The following is a 6,000-nucleotide window of genomic DNA, read 5'->3' on the forward strand; positions in this document are numbered from 1 at the left end:
GGAGATCTGTCTGAGGACCCCAGAGGTGCCACGAGACCCGAGGACCTCAGTCTCAAATAAGACAATCGCTAGAACCCTGAACAGGAGCGGACGTGACAGACCAACAGGAGCTCTGACAGACTCGAGCATGCTGGACAAGCTGGAATACGGGGACGGTTGACTACCATGGCAGTGTTACACAGAAGTCTAAAGGTAATACTACCAGTAATAGCACTAGTACTAGAAGTTGATAATAATTGCCTTGGCCTTTGGTCATTATTTACAGGTATGTAAAAAACAACCCACAAGCAACAAAGTGCTAAAAATTTAAATTAAATGAACAAAATAAATGTATGCAAAGAAAACAAAATCCTAGCAAGGTTTCTGTGAGGGGTCAGCGGCTCCGCCCTTCACCCGTTTGCTTCCTTTTCTTCTGTCTCCTGGTCTTTGTCATATCCACTTTCATTAGAAACCATCAGATTCATGAAAAGAAAATTAGCTGAAATAAGTAAGTGATGAACATTATGTCACGATGAATGCAGAAATACAGACTCACAGCTGAGTTACACAAAGCTGGAGCCTTGTCAGTGGCTTTTCACTGAATAATAAAGAATGTGTGAGTCGGCACCCTGAGGTGCTCCTCATCAGGACCAACAACACTACACATATAACATACAATAAGATTTCCTTCTCTCACTGTTGGCTGGTACGTTTAGGAATATTAGTGAAATACATGAGATTAACAGAACGGAAACACAATCAGATCCATGTAGATTCTACCAAAACTCACAAACACCTGGATCACAGAGTCACCTTTTAAATTTGAATCCATATTTTAACCTTTGAAAAGTCTAAAACAGTCTGTTCTGCTTGTGTTTATCAGTGACATAATCAGTGGACAAAGCGCAAATAAAACATGCTGATCTATAATCTTTGTAAAAAAATCTGAAAAATGATAAAGTGAAACTGATTTGATGGGTGATCTATTAGTTTATTTCTAGTGTCTAAACAACATACTAACATTTTATTTCCTTTCTTTTCCCTTCATGAAATGTAACATGAATGCTGTTTGCAGATGTTTAATAATCAGTTCTTGTCGTCGTCATTCGTCCAGGTTTTACAGCATAAATAATTGATCCATACTGCAGACACCAGGTCCAGGTCTCAGCACCATCTGATAACAGAGCAGCCGTCTCACTGATGAAAAGTGAATCATCAGCTGAGGAGAAATGCTAACTAGCTAACAGCAGGCTAACAGTGTGTGTGCTAACTGCTAATCTACAGTGGGGCAAAAAAGTATTTAGTCAGCCACCGATTGTGCAAGTTCCCCCACCTAAAATGATGACAGAGGTCAGTAATTTGCACCAGAGGTACACTTCAACTATGAGAGACAGAATGTGAAAAAAAAATCCATGAATCCACATGGTAGGATTTGTAAAGAATTTATTCGTAAATCAGGGTGGAAAATAAGTATTTGGTCAATAACAAAAATACAAGTCAATACTTTGTAACATAACCTTTGTTGGCAATAACAGAGGTCAAACGTTTACTATAGGTCTTTACCAGGTTTGCACACACAGTAGCTGGTATTTTGGCCCATTCCTCCATGCAGATCTTCTCGAGAGCAGTGATGTTTTGGGGCTGTCGCCGAGCAACACGGACTTTCAACTCCCGCCACAGATTTTCTATGGGGTTGAGGTCTGGAGACTGGCTAGGCCACTCCAGGACTTTCAAATGCTTCTTACGGAGCCGCTCCTTTGTTGCCCGGGCGGTGTGTTTTGGATCATTGTCATGTTGGAAGACCCAGCCTCGTTTCATCTTCAAAGTTCTCACTGATTGAAGGAGGTTTTGGCTCAAAATCTCACGATACATGGCCCCATTCATTCTGTCCTTAACACGGATCAGTCGTCCTGTCCCCTTGGCAGAAAAACAGCCCCATAGCATGATGTTTCCACCCCCATGCTTCATAGTAGGTATGGTGTTCTTGGGATGCAACTCAGTATTCTTCTTCCTCCAAACACGACGAGTTGAGTTTATACCAAAAAGTTCTACTTTGGTTTCATCTGACCACATGACATTCTCCCAATCCTCTGCTGTATCATCCATGTGCTCTCTGGCAAACTTCAGACGGGCCTGGACATGCACTGGCTTCAGCAGCGGAACACGTCTGGCACTGCGGGATTTGATTCCCTGCCGTTGTAGTGTGTTACTGATGGTGACCTTTGTTACTTTGGTCCCAGCTCTCTGCAGGTCATTCACCAGGTCCCCCCGTGTGGTTCTGGGATCTTTGCTCACCGTTCTCATGATCATTTTGACCCCACGGGATGAGATCTTGCGTGGAGCCCCAGATTGTGGGAGATTATCAGTGGTCTTGTATGTCTTCCATTTTCTGATGATTGCTCCCACAGTTGATTTTTTCACACCAAGCTGCTTGCCTATTGTAGATTCACTCTTCCCAGTCTGGTGCAGGTCTACAATACTTTTCCTGGTGTCCTCCGAAAGCTCTTTGGTCTTGGCCATGGCGGAGTTTGGAGTCTGACTGTTTGAGGCTGTGGACAGGTGTCTTTTATACAGATGATGAGTTCAAACAGGTGCCATTCATACAGGTAACGAGTGGGGGACAGAAAAGCGTCTTACAGAAGACGTTACAGGTCTGTGAGAGCCAGAGATTTTCCATGTTTGAGGTGACCAAATACTTATTTTCCACCCTAATTTACGAATAAATTCTTTACAAATCCTACCATGTGGATTCATGGATTTTTTTTTCACATTCTGTCTCTCACAGTTGAAGTGTACCTCTGGTGCAAATTACTGACCTCTGTCATCATTTTAAGTGGGGGAACTTGCACAATCGGTGGCTGACTAAATACTTTTTTGCCCCACTGTAGCTAACACATTAAGAGTAGGAGGCACAGATTGATGCTGCTGTGTAAAACTATCATATGTGTCCTCCTTCACTATAGCAACACTGACATGCTTGTATTCATGTTCATTTAAGGAGGTGTCACTGGGCACAAGTGGAGAGGCAGGGAAGTCATCCACCTGCCCACTTAACCACAGTCAGCTGATTAATGGATGACTCAGTTTAAACTGGTCAGGCTCATTGGTGGATTTTTAAAGTTTTCATTTTCAAACTCTACTACTAGTCACGTTTATTTATTTCTAATTTGTAATGTTTGTTCCGAAGCCGTCTACCATATATCTGCTTGTCGATGTGCCTGCACAATAAAGACAATACTTATGTTTGTGTGAGATCACGTGTAGAATGTGCTGGAGTGTTTAATTAGAGTAGAAAAGGCCTGTCGTCCATTTAGTGAGAGCTGGTTGCCTTCTCTTCGTGCAGAGCTGCGTTAGATGCCAGGAAACAAGCTTAAAATGCAAATCGTGCCACGTACTACATCTGCATGGCACCATGCTGCAGCTGTGTCCTGTGACCTGTATGGGCTCATTTTGGAAAAACTCATATGGGTCATATTTGAGGGTACGAACAAACCAATGAATCCCTGTTTGAGGACTTTTTGAACCCAGCCTGAATGTTCTCTGATAGCATTTTATTTTGAAATTTCATAGTCAGTAAGTGCTATTAAACAGCATTTTGAATACAACTAAAAATCAAACCTCAATATCTTTTTCACTGAAAATCAACAAAGTCCATCATCCTGTGTCTTACTAATATCACATAATATCATCATCTTTAGATTGAACTCACCAAAGCTTATATTGACTGTTATATCTTATCAGTTTTGCTCATATTTTTTATCTTTATCTTGTTATGTCTGTTTGGTCTCTATCAGGTAATATCTGATTACTGTACTCTATCAGGTAATAATTTGATTTTGTAAAAGCAGTATAGATCTGGATGTGGGCCCAGGGCCAACTGCTCTTTACTTAGCCGTTCAGGCAGTGAATCCTGGTGTCAGACCTCACTAATTATTATTGTTATTAGTAAATTACTGACCCATGCAATTAACTCAGGGTGAACATCTTCATAGTCTGTCTGGAGCTGCAAACTCAGCTTCTCAGTCCTCACAGGTTTGGATTTTCATTTCCATTTTTTCCTGATATTTACGTCTCTGATCACTCTGATGGTATAGGCTGGCAAAACGACCAAAGTTGTTACTTTATCCAAATAATTATGGCGCTAAATGTGAAACAGTGAACTACTTAATAACTCGTGAATCCTCCATCCGCTGCTCGTCGGGGTACCCGGATGTCTCTCTCCTCCGCTGCAGCTCTTCTGGGGGACATCGAGGTGTCCCTAAAATAGCCACGAAACAATCTCCCCAGCGTGTCCTGGGTTTGGCTCAGTGTGCCCTTCTTATCTGGGAGGTGTCAAGGCGGTATCCTTCAGACGGTTACGCGGTCTGCGGGCTCCTCTCGGTGAGCAGGGGCAGTGTCCGTACTTTCAGCCTCTGCAGAAGGACGATCTGTTCTGGTTTTTGATGCACAAACACAACAGCTTCCCCTCTGTATGGAACGCCAGGACTGCCATAATGAATTAATTAAATACACCATTAAATAATTAATTAAATGTGGCAATAATTAATTAAAATTGGAATTAATTAATTAAATAAATAGTTATGACACATGTAATTAATTAATTATTGACACATTTAATTAATTATTTATGTATTTCACATTTTAATTAATTATTGACACATTTAATTAATTAATTATTGACACATTTAATTAATTATTGACACATTTAATTAATTATTTAATGATATATTTATTTATTTCATTTTGGCAGTCCTGGCGCCTGGCTCTCGTCATGAAATAATTTTATCTGTCAGCCTCACCCATCAAACTCAGGGGGCGGGGTTAACGCTGCCCATGCAGCTTCTCTAACATTTGATTGGTTGCCGTGCAAAGTAAGTCAAAACAGGTCGATCCTAGATAATCGATTGCTTGTGTAGACTTGGGGCAGCCAGTTATCCCAGAATGCAGATCAAATCACAGGCAGCAATGGTGGTGGTGTAGTTTTAAAATACCCCGTTTTTCTGTCACCAGCTACACTTTTAACAGTGTTTTAGCCGCGAATGTCGCGCCGTATGTCTGGTCAGGTTGTCAACATAGAACATGCTTGCAAAAGTGCTCAGATGTTTTCAGAGATTTCACTAGCTCTGCTAACAGTTAGCATGCAGAGCGCATCGAGGGGGTACATTAACCGGTTTGTTTACATATTCCACTCTCCGTGTTCCACATGTTGCATTCGCAGATTCTCATTTTCACCGAACGATCGTCTCTTTCCGCCTGGTCTTGTGTCTCTGTGCTTCTGTAACATAAAGAACGAGCTGACATTTTTCTCACGAAACCAGCGATCAGCTCAGCAGACCCTCAGTTTACCTGCATGCATCCTCCTCCTCATCTGTCAGCTGTTTAACACCTGCTGCTAATTCAAGAAACACGCCTAGTTACCTGGTGATAGTCACAGTTTAACTGGGCAGCCGGTGCTCGATATAACGCAATGTCAGCGCATTTTTCTGCACAAGATAAGTAAATATAGTATTTTCCCCGAGCGCAGAGCTGCTGGAGCTTGTTTCCTTACAGAGCACTTTATAGGCGAGCCAGCTTTATCAGCGGCTGATGTCCAATCACCGGCACACAGCTTTGAAACCTCAGCTGAGTTTTAGCTCTCAGTGGTTAAACACTGGACTTCATTCACTCAGGTTCTGTCTGTCGGGTCACGTTTACTTCGCTGTTTTATTTACAACTGAGCAAATCGGTTTGGCTGAGGTTAAAGTTACGTTTCATAACTGCATAGTTTCACAGACGTTTAATGGTTCACTGGCACATGTGTTAGACTGAACTATCATCTAAATATCATCTGTTTTTTAATAGTTATTCAACTGTATTCTAAGCACCAGCTGTCTGTTAGAATGTGATTTTTTTTCTCTCTCTGTTGGCAGAGGTATAAAAATGCGCAGGAAAATCTGACGTGCATGGCAAACTTCACCGACGATATTTAGGGAGGAATAAACACACATCAAACATAAATGAACCATTTGCCTGTCTCCATAA

The sequence above is a fragment of the Diplotaxodon limnothrissa genome, linkage group LG20 (genome assembly GCF_057381915.1).
Source record: "Diplotaxodon limnothrissa isolate DT_005_m linkage group LG20, D_limnothrissa_male_GT1.1, whole genome shotgun sequence".
NCBI lineage: Eukaryota > Metazoa > Chordata > Actinopteri > Cichliformes > Cichlidae > Diplotaxodon > Diplotaxodon limnothrissa.